The sequence below is a fragment of the Lycium ferocissimum genome, chromosome 10, assembly GCF_029784015.1.
Source record: "Lycium ferocissimum isolate CSIRO_LF1 chromosome 10, AGI_CSIRO_Lferr_CH_V1, whole genome shotgun sequence".
Lineage (NCBI taxonomy): Eukaryota > Viridiplantae > Streptophyta > Magnoliopsida > Solanales > Solanaceae > Lycium > Lycium ferocissimum.
This window is the reverse complement of record NC_081351.1, coordinates 57,843,943-57,864,982: the sequence shown is the minus strand read 5'-3', so window position 1 is coordinate 57,864,982 and position 21,040 is coordinate 57,843,943. Positions and strand designations below refer to the sequence as shown.

General features: G+C 33.7%; 1 long non-coding RNA gene across 1 annotated transcript; it reads right to left on the bottom strand.

Annotated features, from left to right (window-relative positions):
• Positions 1-12,637: 12,637 nt before the first annotated feature.
• Positions 12,638-14,157, bottom strand: LOC132032443 (uncharacterized). Its single transcript, XR_009408445.1, has 2 exons — positions 14,127-14,157; positions 12,638-12,876 (listed from the first exon to the last, which is right to left on the bottom strand). It is a non-coding gene; the product is annotated as an uncharacterized LOC132032443 (long non-coding RNA).
• Positions 14,158-21,040: the final 6,883 nt, after the last annotated feature.

The following is a 21,040-nucleotide window of genomic DNA, read 5'->3' as shown; positions in this document are numbered from 1 at the left end:
ATCGGATCAAGGAGATATGATCATCTCAATATGGCTAATAGTAAAGCACTTGAAATCCTATAGAATCGGCTAAGTTTTCGATACGTCCGACTTCCAATCAAATTTCGTGCAAATCCGTTGGGAATTTGAGGAACCTTCCTTACGAAAGTTGTAGCCCTTTGAAATAGATTTCCAACAGTATATTATGGGTCTTGAAACAGTTATGTACGAGAATTTATGCCCATTTTACCGAACACATGCAAAACCGACACCGTCGCTTCTCGGGGCGCGTGAGGGCGTGAGAGAGCGCGCGATGGCCCGCTCGCGGAGAGATCGCGCAACTCTGAGTTTTTAGCTTTAGAATGTTGCGCGATGCACCCGCATCGCGGAACCATCGCGAAACGGGTCGAGCTTTGGGTCAAAAGGTCGGGTTTACGCGTTTTAAGTTATATTTAAGGTTTGGGTTTATTTCCCCGCACCCCATTCACGAAAATTAACCTAAAGTCAAGAAGAACAAGTCCCAAGACTCAAGAACCCTCTACAAGGTAAGTTTTATCATGATTTTAGGTTGAATTCAAGTCCCTAATCTCTTTCTAACTTGAGTAAACCCATCTCAAGGTTCAAGAATTCAAGATTTTGGAAATCCTCTTCAAAGTTAGGGTCTTTAATTCAAGTTTGAGGCATTACCAGGTATGTAGAGTTACTATCTACGTGTGGGAACATCATTGTTCTTCCCCACGCCTCAAAATCCATAAAATTATGATTTCTCTACTAAACTAGGGTTTCAATACAAAACTAGGGTTTCAATACCATGCTCATGATAACCCTAGGTCCATGTCCATGATTATATTATGTATGAATTGTTATAATTCCATCATTGTGTTCTTAATATTTCTTTATGATTATTGAGAATCCGTCCGTAATCTATGAAAACCCATATCTTGTATTCCATGGGTTCTTGTATGCATGTTTTTGAATAAAAATGCTTATTTCATGAATATCCTATATGTCTACAAGTTTTCATGCAATTGTATTTTATAACTATGTTCATACCATGACTCAAGATACGTACGCTAAATACAATTATTTTATGAAACCATATTTACAAGTTATTTCATGAAACCATGTTTACAAGTTATTTCGTGAAATCATGATTACAAGACAAGTACAAGTTAATTCACGAAAATCATGGGCTTTTTAGCCAACTATATTATGTTCATGTTTTTGGGAGTTGCACGAATTACCGAGAAGGCTCAGATAGCCTGAAACTACGTAACCACCGTAGGACAAGGATCGCTCCACCCGAATAACGATACCTTAACTTTAAATGGATCCATCGGCACGATACCACCTCATACCCCGAAAGTATGGGAGCTGCTGTAGCCAGTACTCGGACTCCACGTATCCACGTGGTGATATCACATGGTCGGTTTATGAAATGCTCTCCTACTTATCATGTTTTACGTATGTTATATCTATATATATGTATCCATGCTTATACTCGTACGCTCATATTCATGTCCAAATTTTCGCTCGCTCTTATCATGTTATTTCATGTCCCATGTTATTTCATTCGGTTTTTACATACCAAGACATTCGAATGTCTTTGACGTCCCCTTTATTGTCGGGGCACATTTCACGATGCAGTATCGATATACAGACGACACATCCGCTCGCATGACCGCGTATCGGCTAAGCCCCATCTCATTCGGGTTTAGTCAACTCTTTATTTTATGATTAGTTATGCATCTAAGGTATCTTTGGGGCCTCGTCCCGATAAGTATGTTTTCCAGTCAGACTCATGATAGAGGTTTCATAGACTAGACAAGTCAGTTATGTTATGTCAGACATTCGGAGTTGTATAGCCATTTTGGCTTATTCATGTTATTCCCGCATTCATGATTTAAACAAGTGTTTCATTAAATTATTATGACATCTCATGTTTTATAAAGGCTCATCATGCATTCACGTTATATTCCGCCCATGTTATGCCTCATGATGATTCAGCAAGCCATGTGGTTCGCTCGGTCACATGCAGTAAGGCACCGAGTGCCGTGTTTCGCCCAGGCCATGGTTCGGGGCGTGACAGTAATAGAGTCATTTGTACCTCTAGGCCTTCATCATATCTACTTACTTGTCTTTTGCAAGGACCTTCCATTTCTAAGGCTTACTCATGCATATATACATACATACACATATTCGTATTCGTATTTATACTCATGCTCATACAGTACCCGACCACAAAGGTTCGGTGATTCACATACTCGACCCTGCCAAGGCTCGATGATTATACATACCTGGCCCTACCAAGGCTCAGTATCATCCGTACCTAACTGCAGTGGTGTGCGCGCGATAGGTATCATACCCGGCCATATAAGCTCGGTGTCATATAATGGTCATACATACTTAGACACATATAGATAAAAGTCTATATCATCGACTTCATTACCATCGTCATTTTCGTTACATTTATCCTTAGAGGATCATCTATCATATAGGGGAGGCAATAGTAACGTGAAAGTATCGAGAACCATGAGCTTTGGTAATCTTAGAGATAGAGTCATTTGGAAGACATTATGGAATTCATGAAAGGATATATATATATAGCAAAGGAACCATGCCTTAATGAAAGAAGGGTTAGCCTTACATACCTCTTCGTCTTCTTAACTACTTAACATTCACCGTCGTAGCTTGAACAATCTACATTAGAAGGATTCATACCATGATTAAGCCTTAATGATACTCTTAGATTCAAACTAAAATAATTCATGATCTAATGAAAATTGGGCAGCACTTCCCCTATTTCGTCAACTTCCACCATATTACAAAATAACTCCCAAACATCCATAATACACCCACAATATCATAATCAAGTAATCACATTCCATTAAGCCTTCAAATTCATCCGTATGTTCAACTTATACCAACAACCTCACACCCATTTTAGCACATTTTCATACAATGCTTCCTTATCACCATTACTACCTTTCATAACAATATTATATCCATATTATACTAAGAATCATGACTGAAGTTAGCTTACTACTCAAAAACATCATAAAAGTTACATTGAGCCCTCATTTTTTACTTTCTTCTTCTACCCAAGTTCTTCAACAACCAAGCATTCATGATAACATGAAATAAGCATGAAAACTAACCTTTGATCTCATGGGAAAGAGCTTTGGAGCAGCTATCAACTTAGGTGAAAACCCTAGCTTCAATACTCAAGAATCTCTTGAGGTCTATTAACCCTAGGAAGACTTCTAACACAAGGGTACCTTGATTCTTGCCTTTTGTTCTTTGTTTTCCCTTGGATTGGGGTGGAATATGCTTGGAGAAAGGTCTGGAGCTCTCAAAACTTGTGGAAGATGAAAAATGAAATAAATGAACAAAGGTCTTCTATTTATACAAAAAGTAAAAATTCAGCCCGATGGACTTATACGGACCACTTATACGGTCCGTATAAGTGGACAGTATAACACCACCATGGGAAAGTCCCTTTCTGTAATGGGTCGAGTTATACGGACCCCCTTATACGGACCGTATAAAGTTATACGGACCGTATAAGTGGTCATATAACTCCCAGTTATGCGAAACTTTCTCTCGTTGATTCGTTTGACTTTCAATCCTCGTGGAACCTTCTTGGCACTTACATAATACTTCATTAACCATACAATAGGCTCTATATCATCCCCTCAAGATATCATCAAATAAATGTTAGCTCAATTATAGCGAAAACCTTTCCGAACTCGACTTATATTTCACTTCCTTCAGCAAACTAAAGCTCATATATTCATACAACTCCAAAATCTTATAGTATGCACCTTAAGCTATCTAATACCTTCGTTAATCTCGTAAGGGTTTCATAATCACCTTAAGCTCATGTTAGCCTATTCATAAGGCAACAAAAATCAAAAATTTCCGAGGTGTAACATTCAGGTTGAGTAGGACCAAGACGGAATATTTGGAGTACAAGTTCAATGACGCAACGCATGAGGCTAGCGTAGAAGTGAGGCTTGTTACCCAGTCATTCAAAAGAAAGTAAGTTTCAAGTATCTTGGGTCTATTATCTAAGGGAATGGTGAGATTGATGATGATGTCACATATTGTATTGGGGCAGGGTGGATGAAACGGAGGCTAGCATCCGGAGTCTTGTGTGACAAGAAAGTGCCTCCAAAACTTAAAGGCAAGTCTATAAAGCGATGGTTAGACCAACTATGTTGTATGGGGCGGAGTGTTGGCCAGTCAAGAACTCTCGTGTTCAAAGGATTAAAGTCGTGAAAATGAGAATGCTGTTATGGATAAGTGGGCATACTAGGAGAGATAGGATTGGAAATGAAGATATCCGAGACAAAGTGGAAGTGGCCTCGGTGGATGATAAGATGCAGAAAACTAGGCTGAGATGGTTTGGTCATGTGCAGAGGAAATGAATGGATGCCCCAGTGCGGAGGTGTGAAAGGCTGGCTATGAACGATTTCAGGAGAGGTAGAGGTAGGCCGAAGAAGTATTAAGGAGAGGTGATTAGACAGGACATGGCGAAGGTACAGTCTACTGAGGACATGACCTTAGATAGGACGCTATGGAGGATACATATTAGGGTAGAAGGGTAGTAGGTAGTCGTGTGTTGTCCTACTTAGTTGGTCCATAATAGTAGTCGTAGTATTACTTGTATAGTTTCTTGCCCTTCGACTTCTGTTACATTTTGTCATTTCTTGTACTGGGATTAGTTTATTTGTATATCGACTGTAGTTACTGCCTTTTTTCATAATGCTATATCATGTTTTTTACCTTATTTATATGTGGTAGCTACTGCCTCTTTTTTCAGGTTTGCTTTATCATGACTTTTTTGCTCTTGTTATTTTCATTTTAATACTACTTTGATCAACTTGTTTGTATCTTTTTCAGGCTTTCTCTTAAGCGAAGGGTTTTTCAGAAACAACCTCTCTACCTTCAAGGTAGAGGTAAGGTCTGCGTACACTTTATCCTTCTCAGACCTCACATAGTGGGATTTCATTGGGTATGTTGTTGTTGTTGTAATATCTCACAAGTTATGCCGAACACGGCAAAACTTTCAAAACTCAACATAAAACGGCCAAAAAACTCATCAAACCCTACAAAAATAGTCACATGATTCAACTAAAAAAAGATAAAGAACATATGCTACAAAAAGCATAACTCCAGTTTCTGAACATTACAACAAATTCTGAAGATATTACACAATTTATGCTACATAACTTAATTCCAACAGAACCTATGCAAGCGAAATAAACGTTCAATTTCTAAAAACAAGTGTTACAGATCTTATGCTGAGCGAAGCAGGTCTGAATATTTTCATTAAATGAGCAGCAGGGACAAAAATTAAAAACCACAAATACGAGGGGCAAAAACTAAAGACAAGCGTGTTTGAAGGGAATCCATGCAAAAACTTCTCTAAATTGTTCTTTTTGATGTCCTAATAAGCTTTATGCTCAAGCTCGACCGACAAGTGACACGTTTTCCCATATACCAATCTATAAGGGAAAGGTCCTCATAGGTGATTGTATGTTGTTCGATGTGCCATAGAGCATCATCTAACTTCATAGTTCAACCCTTATGCGTTTCATTTTCTCAAGAATCTGCTTAATCTCCTTATTTGACAATTCAACTTTACCACTCATCTGGAATGATAGATAGTCCTAACCTTGTATCTCACCCCATGCTTAGCTAGACGAGTACTCATGAGCTTGTTGCAAAAATGAGTTCCCCGATCATTTATCATAGCCCTCGAAGTCCCAAATTAAGTGAATATGATATTTTTCACGAAGTTTGCTACAACCTTGGCATCATTTGATGTAGAAGAGACTACCTCTACCTATTTTGGCACATAATTGTCTGCTACCACTATGCATTTGTTTTTAGTTAGGTGCTCTTGACTCATATCACCAGATCTTTGAGGTATTTTGATTGTATCTTCCGCATTTATATAATTTTGAAACATCTTTTATAATTTATCACTGATTTTGCTTGCTTTATGCATATTAATAATAAAAATGGATTAAGAATATAGAAATGATTTCCCTATTGGGTTGGGGTAGGTGACATCACGGCGTAAGGAATTTGGATCATGGGCCCTCATATTATATTGTTTATGCTCCAGTTACAAAGGTCTCGGTGTGCAGGGGAGTGTTAAGAGTCCCACATCGGTTATGGGATGGGTAATTGATCTCCTTCTATGGACTTAGGCAATCCTCCTCTTGTGAGCTAACTTTTGGGGTTGAGTTAGGTCAATTCATTTCTCTGCATGGTATCAAAGCCAGACCCATCCTGTTTCTATTATTTACCTGATATTGGGCCCCCGCTTACATTGTCCATGCTCCAGAATCCCTGTCCTGGGCTTGTGGAGGGTATCGATTCTCCACATCGGTTGTGGGATGAGTGTTTTTGTCTCTTTGTATGGTCTTAGACAATCTTTCTTCCTTTGAGCTAGCTTATAGGGTTGGGTTAGGCCCAAAATCCATTCTTTACAGAAAAGTTCGAGAAAACACTGGTGATGTGCTTTTCCCTGCGGAATTGAACTATGTTACCTTCAAGATATTCCGTGAAGAGATCTTGGAAGGGGTTGTTGACAAGATCTTGAAGCACGGTGTCTTTTTGAGATGTGGCCCCACCGACAAGGTATACCTCTCTAGCTCTCTTGTAAGAAGGTGCTGGATTATAAGTATGTGCCTAGAGAAAATCCCATTTTACGAATGAGAAGATGTTAAGAATTGAAAAAGACACTCTGGGTGCGTTTCATTGTGGTTGGCGCAAGGTATGTGAAGGGTGAGAAGGAATTCCATGCAATTGCGAGCTTGGAGGGTAATTACCTTGGACCTTTCACAAAGTTCTATTTAGATTTAGGACCTATTTGGATCTGAGAATTTTTCACTTTTTTCCGGAAAATTATTTCACATTATTTGAAAATCAACGTTTGGCCATGAAACTTTCAAATACAACTTGAAGTTGTTTGGAATTTGAAAAACACCTAAGACCTTCTTTTTACTTTTTTCACTTTCAATACATTCAAACAACCAAATATTCTTTGCAAAACTATAATCAAACACAACTCCATCTTCAACTCCAACTGCAACTTCAACTTGAAAATTCCAAATAAAGTAAAAAATATTTGATTTTTATGGCCAATGACACTTCCAGTACATTTTGGACATAGACCAATGACATGTAAAGCTAACTTATTTCTATTTAGTACTCCCTCCGTTCATTTTTACTTGTCCTCTATACTAAAAATAGATATCCAGTTTTACTTGTCCAGTTTGAAGAACGAAGAGCTAATTTACCATTACGTACATGTTTTACCCTTACTATTTATTATTTGGTTGGAAACTTCAGTTAATTTTTAAGTGGATGCACAACGTTTAAAATATGATTGGTTGATTTCAATAATTAGATGACTTAGTAGTAATTATGGGTGATACAGTAAAAGTGTCTTACTTACTAATTTGATTGCTAATGATTATGTAAATGTTTTAAGGTGTAACATGTTTGGTTGCTAGTGATTATGTAAGGGGGAGATTTGGTTGGAATAAGTTATCCCAGGATAAGTTATTTCGCGATTAGTTATTCCACCCTTCCACAGGGATAAAATAACATTACAATCCCGGGATAACTAATCCCGTTATTAGTTATACCATCATTTTATCCCAACCAAATGTGAGATAAAATCATCTCAAAGATAATCTTGGAATTATTTATCCTTATTCCTTGTACCAAACGATCCCTTAATGTTTTAAGGCGTAACATGTCTTCGCAGATACTTTTACTTGTTAAGGCGATAAACCTTTACCTAAAAACCCTTCCAAAAATGTCCAGTTCTCTTGACTAATATTTCTTAAAAGGGAAAAGAGTCAAATTTACCCTGTACTTTGAACTAAGGGGCAAATTTACCCCTAATACTTTAAACTTTTCATCCCTACCCTTACTGTTATCAAACTTTGCAAAAATACCCCCAGGCCTAACGGCATGCTGACTGGCTGCCCAGGTGGCTTGGCAGCCATTCAGCATGCCACGTGGAAAATATATTTTTTTTTTAAATTATTTTAAAAAAAAAAAAAATACTGATTCTTTTAAAGAAATAAAAAATAATTTTAAAAAAAAAGTATTTTTATAATTCTTTTTAAAAAAGTATGTTTTTTATAGGATTTATAATGCTATGTCTTGTAAATAGAAAACTATTGTCACGTTTTGTAAATATTTCTTCTTAATATGTATATATACGTACTTTATCCTTCCGAAAATTCAAAATATCCTCATAGGGAATTCAATTATTTATCAAATATTTAGTTATTAGGCATTAATTTTTTTTTCCCTACATTTTAATTCATTCTACTATAAAAATCAAGAAAACATAGTAAATTTGTACAGAAAAATCATGGTATAGAGAAGACAAAATGATGATAGGTCCCTTGGGCTAAAGATTGTGAGTACCTCACAAAATGATGACAGGTCCCTATAAAAAAACATACTTTTTAAAAAAATTATACAAATACTTTTTTATTTTTTTAATTATTTTTTTATTTCTTTAAAAAATCAGTTTTTTTTTTTATTTTTTTAAAAATTATTTTAAAAAATATATATATATTTTTCACGTGGCATCTTGTGTTTGCCAATGTGTGGTCGATATGGCAAGCCGATCAATCCTGGCATCTTTGTTAAAATGGGATATTTTTGCAAATTTTGATATCGGTAGGGGTAGGGGTGAAAAGTTTGAAGTATTAGGGGTAAATTGACCCTTTTCCCTTTTTAAAAATATCTTAATATAGTGCTCTTCTTCCCAGTTTATTGTAATTCATGGACAAAAATTAAAAACCAGCAATTTGAAGAACAAAAATTAAAGACCAGTCCATGAAGGGCAATCGGCACAAAAATTTGTTGAATTATTGATTGGGCTACAAATTTTATTTTTAAATGTTTTGGATTTTGGATTAGATATCAGAGTTAGTGTTTTGGATTTCCGCATATCCGAAATTTTTATGTCTTATATTTAGCCCTACCCCTATTATATATGCCCAATAAATTAGTCCAAAGGTCCAACCCATCATAATATAGGTCCAATATAAAATTTTCTACCAAATTAAATATAATATAGCTTGCAAAGCTGGAGTTTACTTCACTACGTTAAGAATAAGGCAGCTTCTAATGAAACAAAGGGAATAATGTAGAATTGAATTATGTGACTTGATACCTTTTGGTTTAGTGGTAGTAACTCTTTATTGAATCCACATATTTGGTTTCACGTTATGCTAAGACCTGTAACTTGGTAACTGACACATTAATTTCGTTCTTAATAAGCCTGCCTTAAAAGCTCAAAAGTCAAAACCAAAAATCCAAAATATTCAAATCGATTAATCCATAACAGAACTTAAAAAATCCAATACAATACAATCTGAGCTTATCTGATTGGATTTGGATTGCAATTTCTTCAATCCGAAAATCGAAAATCCAAACCGAAATTGTCATATTCAATCCGATCGTCCAACTGACCACCCCTAACGGAGGGGTGCCGGGTTGAAATAAATTTTTTTTTTTTTAAATGACGTGGGACAAGGCATGTTGCGAGTTTGAACTTCCTTAGGCATGCAAATGCATTAAACTAGATCTGATCTAAATATATAAATATAACAAAGTCATTGTATAATATAGTCATTGTATGATATATATGCTGTGAAATCAAGTTTAGTGGAGTATCTTATAAATGATATTGCTGGATATATATATATATATATATATATATATATATATATATATATATATATATTTGAATAAATCTGCAAGATCCACAAAATAAGGTGGAGATCTAAAATATTTTTGGTCAGAGGGTATCTCATTCTTTTTTCCCTTGTGTTTGATTCTGAGCTATTATTTTGCATTTTTATATTGTCAACTTTGAGGCTATTGTTAGCTTAAAGTTGATACTAGGACTAAGTAGGCGTTTGGAACTTCAAATTATTGATTGAGGTGAAATTTGAACGAAATTGAAATTGTGTTTGATCATAAGTTTTGTAAATAAAGATTTGAAATCAAATTGTATTTTTCTTCACCATGAAAACTCACAATTTGTTAGAAACTATCAAAACTTCACCTAAATCATATACAATCTTAGGAAACGAACAAACCAATCTAAATTAACTATTATCAAAAGATTTCTCATAGTAAAACCAACTGACTTTGGGTGTGTTTTATCGAAGGGGACTGTGGATTGGCAAAATAGGAGTTGGGTAATTACTTTTGTAATTAAGATGAGTCTTTTTTGTTTTTTGTTTTTTTGTTTTTGCAGCATTAAAACTATGGGCCAAGTTTAAATTTTAGAAAATTTAAAATCACAAAATTTGAAGTTGAAATTCTACCTTTGAGGTGAATTTGGGATTTGAAATCAGAATTTCAAGTTAAAATTTTATTCAACAGGCGATAAACAAACAAAAATTTTAAATCAAAACTTGAAATCATAATTTGCAATCGAATGTCGAAATGCTAAATTTTATCCTATTTCCATTTTCTTCATGATATAAAACATTTTTGTTGGTTTTTTTATTGAGAAAATGGGTAAGTTGTCGCCTAAAGTTATCTAGAAAAGTCATTTACACACTAATACTTTAACGGACAACCTATTAACCTCTATTAGTATTTTAAGTGGAACTAACACCCACCCACCCCCTGACGCCCAACACATATATAACCACTCACATAATGAGAGGTACTTTACACTCGCCTCCGCATCACCGCTATGTCACCACCATAATAACAAACTGTTAGATTTCAAAATAGTATATTTTCCGTGTCATTTGATTCTTTCTCCTTCACTACCATGACTACACCCGCCACAGAATTGTTAAAATATCCCACATCGGTGGTTTAAGGGATGTGTGGACTCCTTATATGGACTTAGACAATACTCCTCATGAACTGGCTTTGGAATTGAGTTAGATTCAAGATCCATTTCTTTACATGGTATTATAGCAAGACCATTCCCGATAGTGGGCCTCATATTAAAATTGCCCACGCGCCAGATGTCCAACCCTGGACGCGAGGTGGGGTGTCAAAATATCCCATATCGGTGGTTTAAGGGATGGATGGACTTCTTATATGAACTTGGTCCCCTCATAAGCTAGCTTTTGAGGTTGAGTTAGACACAGATCCATTTCTTTACAAGTATCATCACCGATTCCGCCGCAATATCCCCACCGATTTCACCACAGTACCACTAAACTCATTGTTTCTACCACCAAAAATAATTGCAACTACAATCGATTTATCATCCAAATTTGTCCCATCACCACCACCGAATTCATTACCTCAGGGGCCGAACCTCTTTAACTACGGGCTCGACATAGCCCAACAATTTTAGCTTAAGTTTTGTATTTATATTAAAAAAATTATTTGATATATATAATATAATTAAACTCAATAAACAATAATATTTATGATCCAAAACTTATAAATTGAAAATTCTGACTCTACCTCTGACGATATTCCAACATACTTGGGAGTTTCGGAAACTGGAAGTGATACACTGCTTACACTATTTTGCTAAAGGATAGACTAGATAGTTCAAAATATTGTTTAACTATGATTAAAATATACTCTCTCCATCCCATCTTATTAAAAATATTAGTCAAAACTATTTATCAATTGAACAAAATCAAGATAAAATTAATTAATGTTTTTTCTCATTTTACTTAATATTAATTGTTCTTGAAAGTAAATAATACTTGGTTATATAACATAGAAAAAATAAATTTGAAGAGTTCAAACAAGTAATTATTGGACGATATTATGATTGTTCAAATAATACTCTCTTCGTCCATTTTTACTTGTCATGTATTGACTTGACACGCCTATTAAGGAGCCAAAATAGAATGATACTTTTACTACATCACTGTTTGAATATAATAAATGCAATGTTTGGGAAATGCATTGATAAGAGTAATTATAGTAAATAATAAGGGTAAATTAGGAGCTTAGTGTTAAATTATGTCTTGATTTTCTAAACTAGACAAGTAAAAATAGATATCTATTTTTAATAAAGAGGATAAGTAAAAATGGATGGTAATAAATAGAGCTCACATTTATTAAAGAGATGTGAGTAATTAATATGATAATACTTATTATGTATTCCCTCCATTTTATAATAAGTGCCTTTTTAGGCTTATGCACACCCCTTAAGAAGGTACTCACTTCTAGAAAATTAGGAGTGTTTTTTACTAACTTACCCCTAATTAAATGCCTAAAAAAATAAAAGCTTATTGATTTTTGATTATGTAAATAAGGGTCATTTTGGAAGAAGAAGATCAATTTCTTCTTGAAATCCTAAAGCATCACTTATTTTGAAACAAAATGAAAAGCTTAAAAAGTCACTTATTATGAAATGAAGGGAATATAATTTTTAAAGAATGTATAAAAAGAAAATATGACAATTAAAATGGGACTTATTAAGGATGAAATCATAAGTTTTCCCCAAATATTGACTTTTAAGAGATTAGTTGTTTATATGGTGTTGCCCGTGCATAAAATAAGTGCGGTTGGCTTAATTCATCTAAAAGAGTAAAGTTTTCCCCAAATATGAGTGAGATTTAACGTACTCCCTAGATCACAAAACATTATAATTAAGACACGATCACATATCCATAATTTAAGCAATTGTGAGTCCTTTTTATGTATAATCAACTTAGTATTTTTTACACGCAACACAAATGCTTACAAAGTTACACACACATATGGCAGTGCCGGCTAAGGAAAAATCATGACCAGCTTCAACAGCTGCCTCAAACTTATCAACATCCTTTCTCTTTTTCTTTCAAGCAGCACACAACCCAACTGGTGAAATGCAATTCTGCCAGCCTATGCTTTGCACATTCCCCAAATCTGCCCAATAGAATGACAATTGTATTTTAACAAATTATACTTGGACAGAACGTGAAGCATACATCATTATAACTCGTTATTATGAGTCATCATATAACGATTCTATACTTGGTTTCTTTCTTTCTTTACATTCTTTCTTTACAGGGACAAATAGGGGTGGGAGTGGTAAAGGTTAATTACTGAAGGAATATTTTATTTTTCAAATGCTTGTTATGTATCCGTACAGGGTTGGTCAGTTGTGCTTACAATAGAAAAAACACTTCTTAGAAAGCTCAAAGCAATGATGTTTATGCTAATCAAAGATGGACTGAAAAAAGAAGAAGGTACTTACTACTGAAAAGCTAATACAGTAACACTTATGTCTGATGCTTAGAGAGACTTATTTTATGTTATTCTTGAGTATCCCTTGCCTCAGAATAAATTTCTGCAGATCAATCTAGCGAAGTTCAACTTTAAGCTGTTTTGTATGCATCCATTCTATTGTCCAACCGCATAACATTGAAAATCCTATATAGACAGGGAGTTAAGAATTTAACAAAACACTACAATTTGGAAAATCTTAGACTACTGATTGTAGAGCTAGATAAATGGCATTGCCATATCATCAAAAGCTCACCAGCATCAAGGATATATGTGGTGCTTAATCCTTACAATATTTATTCTCAGGTTTGACATCAAGTCATTAAATTCCAGATTGCCATTTCTCCACTGACCGCTCTCTTATACTATCCTACATTTTTCGAAAGCTGTAGCTTCAACATTTTTAGTTGTGTCCCCACAACTCTACTTTTTTCTTCTTCTATTATACCCATCTTTATAGCACCATAATACTACACTGTAAGGAATTTTGGTAATTCAGTATTAATTAGTCCACAATTTCCAATACAATTCAAGCAAGAAAATTCTATTGTATACTCCCTTCATTCCAAAATAAGTGCCCCCAGCCTTTATCACACCCCTTAAGAAAATACTAACTCCTATGAGAAAACACAAACTCTTAGAAAAATAAAGAACTCTTAGAAAAATAAAGTTATTTCCTTCTTGATTGTTAAGACTCCTACCTATTTAATGCCTTGAGTAAATAGGGATAAATCTGAAAAATAAAGTTCATTTTCTTTTTATTAGGTAAATGGACACTTATTTTGAACCAAACTAAAACAGCTAAGTAGACACTTATTTTGAATCAGAGGGAGTAACATATTTTAATTCATTAATAAGCTAATGAATAAGGTTTTGGTAAGTACATGCACCTGCACTAATGGAGATGGCAGAGAAACTATTCCTCCTAGAGTCCTAGTGCACTTCTTGTCACACGTTACAACATGATTATATGTGTCTGTTGAGATACACTCGGCATCTTAAAAGGGCATTTTTGGCATTTAAGAATATGAAAGAGAACAAAAATTATACATACGGCATATCAGTTACTTCAACCACAAAAATTTTCCTTAATCAACACTGAATTTCCTAAACTACCATAGTTGTCCTCTTCAACTCCATCTATCCGACCAAAGAGGGAAAAGAAGAAGCTTGAACCTGGAATAATCGAGCGACAAAGGGCTTGATTGAACCAAATAAAGAAACAACGAACACAATGAAGAACCAAGATAAGAAAATAGGAACAGTAAGAATGAATTCCGATTTGACCAAAGAAAATTATTGAAATCCTCTTCTAATTCGCTGTTGAATGAGAAAGAATAGGGTTCCGTATCTACATTTACATGATAAAGTTTTATGGAGTGAAAAACAGTACACGTGTTTATAGTATGTCGTACATGTGTTCCTAGGAGAGGTAAAGGTACCAATTTACCCCTAAGTAAATTCAGAAATTTCAAGAATACTGCGTTTGTTCCATTTCAATGTACAATTTACATTGCTTTTTGTACCATTACTTAGTGCAGTGTTCGTACACCTTCACCGCTTATATAAAATAGAAAGACATGGCACAATTAGTGATGCTCACTGGAGAAGTAGCTAAGTTAATCCGTATGGACGTTGATAAGTTAATGGTAACATGGATAGTGCAGAAGTTGACATTTAATATGACTTTGACTGAAAAAATTTGATGATTAATGGGTTCATTTTCTTTTTACGTAATGTCTTTCCAATTTCGACTTTCCTGTGGCTCTTTTTCCAATACACTAGAAAAAGGGTCCAGCATGTGTATGAATTTAATAGCGTCTTAATGGTCAAGTGATGACGTGTGTGTTGGCTACATGTCAAGATCTTGAATAAAGGATAAATACCACAAAGGGTCTTTTGGTAGCTCATTTGGAAGCGAGTTATGCCGGTATTAAATTTTGTATAAGTAATACTATATTTGATAGCTGGTTAGGAGATAATTTATTCATATACAAAATTAATACGGTGTTTGATTTGCAATCTATACATTATTTTATGCAGGGTACAAGGTGGAATAACTATTACATGAATAACCACATTACTTTTTCGTATAAAATAATGCATGAATTCCCTCATAATTAATTCATGTATTATTAATACATGCATAACTCCAACCAACTACCAAACGACCCCTAAGTTTGTAAAACTTACTCGTTTTATTCAAATCCCTCTTAAATTATATTTGGTTCTAATTATACACTCATATTTGATTTTTTCTGTAATCGTTACCCCTCAAATTATCACTTATCCAAAAAAATAATAATAATAATAACTGATCCTACCTAATTCATATCCTTGGCTTTTCTATATATAAAATAACTAGTGTCATTTGAAACCGACGTTAAAAATTTAATTTGTAGATATTTTTTAAATTTTTTTTTGCTCTTGCTTCTTTATTTTTGTACCATTAATTTGACACTTTAAAAAGACTTCAACAATTTCAAAGCACAAAAACGTATATGAAAGTTAGAAAACATTTTTCTTAGTTGTATTAGATTCTTTTAAAAAAAATCAAACAATAGAAAGCTTTTCTAATTTATATTTTACTTAAATCTTTTGAGATTAAAGTCTCCGATGATCCAAATTGAGCTTTTCATATGTTATATTAATTTCATTTGATTCTTCGAATTGAACCCATATTGGCTAACATATTTTTTACCAAAAGATATTACAGTGTTAGTGTCACGACCCGAGCTACGACTTTGACTGAAAAATTTGATTCACACTATATTAATCATGTAAAATCGGTTTTCATACATTTCTTTTATAAACATAATGTCTTTCCAAAATAATATATATACATACATATCGCATAAAAGCCATGGGACCGGACTGGCTCTTTTATCTAGGAATAATACTAGACATCCGGAAGACAGTCCATGCCCAAAAACATGTATACGGATATATATATATATACCCAAAGAGAAATTTAATAGCGTCTTAATGGTCAAGTGATGACCTCCCTCGTGTGTGTTGCATGAATACGCGTCGCGTCGGTACATATTAATCAATGTGAAACATAAGCTAATGAATAAAGGATAAATACCAATCAAAGGGTCATTTGACTTACTTTCATCATCATATCATATATACATAAGCGTAATAAGCGCTTGTATTAAATAATCAATATCATTAGCATATAAACACAACTGCGTCCGAGGGCATATATTATCTCGTCGCCCAGTATTGTCGCCATAGCCATGGTGTGTAATCCCCTTGGTGATTTTGGAGATATCATCATATACTTTACATCATGCTTGTCATAAATGCTTATCATAGTATGCTTATCATAACTCATCATGGTATTTGATTACTTATCGCAATACATACACTTAGCTATTCATACTTTATCGGGGTGACGTAAGGTCGTGGACCCCCGATGTCATTATGAGCATTCTTACGTATTCTGCCTCACCTTGAAGGAACAAGCATAAGGTGAGTGTGCCTGATATCAATATCATTAAATTACATAAATGTCATCATTAACTTAAGGCATCATATCATAGGCTATAGCATTTCTATTTAATCATCATTTTCGTATTCATCTTATATTTCTTATCTCGTATACTACTCATGAAAGAGGACTCTTAACTTTCTTGGAGAGGAACATTCATGTAAAACTTACCATAGGACTCGTTTTATTCAAATCGCTTGTTCGTTCTCCTAAATTTGTCTATATTGATGGAATTCTATCGACATTAGCTACATCTACTTACTAAAGCTATAGAAATTTTTTTTGTTTGTACTACTTTCCGCCATATTCCATATCAACTCCCAACATTCATAATAATCATCACAATATGATTAACAACAATCATCATTCATTCATATGATTCGCATTTCATAATTCACCTCATTTCCCATAATCATGACTAAAAATCCATCGTCATATTCTTTCGTATCCAACACTCATTTCATGTCTATAGGTCATTTATAACACATTTATATCAAAATTCAACCAACTATGTCTCAAAACGTCACTATTCATCATTCATAACCCATTTTGCTATTCTCTTTTAATGACCAAGTATTTCAACTCCCAAATACCTTAAACAACATATAAATATCATGAATCTTACCTTAGATGTTTTAGGAACAAGCCTTGGTTGCTAATACTTTTTTAGTTTTCTCCATTTGGATTTCTTGACTTGGATGATCTTTGATGATTTCATTTATCTTGATTCACTTATTTGATGTTGTTGATCCTCAAATCCCTTGAAAACTTGTGTAATAATTTCAGAGAGAGATTCTAAGAGAAGTGGTGTAGTGTAGAAATGAAATAAAATAAGTCTTGTCCTCAAAACATTTTTCTTAGTTGTATTTTAGATTCTTTAAAAAAAATCAAACAATAGAAAGCATTGATTTACGGCCATTTATATTTTACGGCCCGTCCTCCACGCATATTTAAGCTTAAGAAAAAAAAGTTGAGATTTTTGAGCCGATGATCCCGTAAATCACTTTACGAGGCCGTATTGTGCATTTACGACCAGTTATATTAATTTTCATTTATTATTTCCAAAAATTCATGATTGGCCATTCCCAACTTAACAACACATCATATTTTTCGTCAAAAGAAAAAAAAAATTTCGAGGTGTCACAGTTAGATAAGTTTTATGTAAAAAATGTGCGCATGTAAAATTTGATTAATTATTATTGTACTTTGAAGTTCATTTTTCGATTGAAACGAAAGGACTATAATTTACATTTTAAAAGTATCTAACAGGAATATAAGTTTATATGTATTTATTACTTTAATTTTAAACTTAATTCTACCTTGGGTGAAATCGTTGTTAATTACTTATTTTGCCAGCATGTATGACACAAAATTACAGGAGAAAATAAAACAACTTTACGTCTAACCAGACGAATAAAAATTGAAAATAACAAATGATAATTAGTAAGCAACATCAACAAATACTAAATAATATTATAAGAATAATATTTTAATTCAATTATTAAGCCTCCAGTAAGATAGAATTCAAACGACAGGATAATTCTTTACGTGTCTATAATAAATCCTTAAGAAAAAAAATATATATATATATATATATGAGTATGCTTTGTGGGATCCACTATAATCTTTTCCATGACATCATTATTTTAGTGGCATAAAAAAGTCCCTAAAATTCTCAAAATTTACCAAAATATTTGAGGATTCACAAAGTCATAAAAACTTCAATTAGGGGTAAAGAGATAAAATAAATTCATTTGAGGACAACAAAAAGTTGGTATTATCAAAAGCCATGTGGAGTGCTAAAAAAAAATGAATGAGAGCAAAAAATGAAAAATAAAAATATGCAGGGAAAAGTCAATAAGAGAGGCCACATGTAAGCATCTTATTAGTGTTGTGAGGATGTGAGGACTACAAAAACTCACTATCCTTACCTATATATAGTAGTAGTAATGATAATTAACCCCTAAAAAGAAAAATAGTAAAAGAAGAAAAAATTGGTAGCTGTATTTTAATAGAGGAATGGGGAAGATGTTTGAAAGGAATAAGGAAATAGGCATTAGAAAGTCTAAATATAAAAGAAAATTGTATTTTAGATTTCTTTACATATTAAATTAATATAATGACACTGTTATTTTACAATATCACTCGCCAAACGTAATATGAAATTATTTGGATTAAAGAAAAGCTAAGTACAGCAAAATTAGGACCAACTGTTGTTTGAATGGTAACGTTTATAAGAAAATCAAGTATAAGGGGTAATTAAGACCGACGCATAATTAAAGGGATTTGAATAACATACGCCAAATTTAAAAAAGTCTTTCGATATTATGCCAATAGTAGAAATCAAAGTGTAGGACGACATCCATGCTATTTATGAGACCTTCGTATTAACTTTAGTCTAAATGTCTTAGTTTAACTTGGTACCGACTTTAAGAAAAAAAAAAGACTTTTAAATCTTGTGATTTTAAATTGAAGATGTGTGTCTTTTAAACTTATTCAACTTGCGATGTAGGATTTTGGATAAAAAAAACTTACTAAATATAGATACACTCCTTTTGGGACAATCCTAAAAGAAAAGTAAGAAACTCAAGGGACGAAGGGAATATATTTTATCAGCCATCTTCAAAACCATAAAATGACTCCAACCACCAAAAACTTGGAATAACTAGGTAGCAGGACCCAAAAAAAAAAAATCTAAGTGGCAGGGCCCTCATTTTCTTTTTCATTTATTTTTGCTGCAGAAATTACTAATGATAGGATTAGCTGACACATAGAGGTCGTTTTGTATTTTTAAAAACTTTAGGGTTAAGTTTTAAACTTTTCAAAAAAACCCTTTTCTCTTTCTCTCTTTCTTCTTCCCCAAAAATCATTCCTTTACTCTCAAATTCTCCCATTCTTTCATCTTCTATGTGTGTAATCGTCATTGTAAGATAAACTGGAAGTATGTATACATTTTGGTTGCTGAAAACGTGAAGAAGGAGCTGGAAGCCATTGATGGCCATTAACAAAGCTTCGAAGCTCTAATTAAAAAAATGTGGGTTACCGCAAACGAGTTCCGTTTTGAGTGGGTGATACCTCAAACAAACAAAAAACAAAAAAAAAAAAAAAAAAAAAAAAGGGACATCGAGGAGAATTCATATCTAAAATTTAAAGCAATTTTGTTGAGATTTAACATGATTTTGGATCAATTTATAGCAACTCTCAAGGTTGAAGAAATAGATTATTTAAATTTTGGATTACCTCAAATGAGCTATATTTAAAGTGAGTGATATCTCAAAAGAACCAGAACGTGGGGGGAGCTCATAACTGAAATTTGAAGCAGCTTGGTTAAGATTTGACATGATTTCTGATCAAATTACAGCAGTTGTTCGTCCAAATAAAGAAGACGACACTGCCAGAAGCAGTTATTAGAATCTTATTCAGATCTATAACAGATTGTTGAGCATCCTATACTTTCTACTAAACTTCTGCATTGGCTATATATATTCTAATAACTTGAAAGAATTAGTTGTTATATGGAATGTAGTAGCTACCAATGCCAACATCACTACGCTAAGACAAGTTAAATTTCTTAAGTCAAGTTCTTGTGCTATATATTGTTCGTGATCCCCACCTAGGTGCGATAACTTGATGGTAACTTTTGGAATATTCGTCACATTACTTTTACGAAGAAAAATGAGAATAAGCGGTAGCATCGGAGAATCTATAAGATTCTCACTGCACTCCCATTGCTCGGGGAGAGACGCTCATACACTACAATAACACCCTCTTTCCCCCAGAATCAATAAGTGTGTCTTTTAATAGCCTGTATTGGATTCAACTACGCTATAAGGACCATTGCTATTTTAATACACTATCAAGACTATTCTAATTTTCCCCGAACAAGGCACCTTTTTGTGAAGCAGCACCTTATCAAGAGAGGTTTAATAAGTGTGTCTTCTAATAGACTGTATTTGAATTCTACTACACTATAAGGACCATTGCTATTCTAATACACTATCAAGACTATTCTAATGTTCCCGAACAAGGCATCTTTTCGTGAAGCAGCACCTTATCAAGAAGTTTCATAAGTGTGTCTTCTAATAGTCTGTATTTGGATTCTACTACACTATAAGGACCATTGCTATTCTAATACACTATCAGGACTATTCTATTTTTTCCCAAACAAGACACCTTTTCATGAAGCAGCATCTTATCAAGAGATGTTTCATAAGTGTGTCTTCGAATAGACTGTATTTGGATTCTACTACACTATAAGGACCATTTCTATTCTAATACACTATCAGGACTATTCTAATTTTTCCCGAA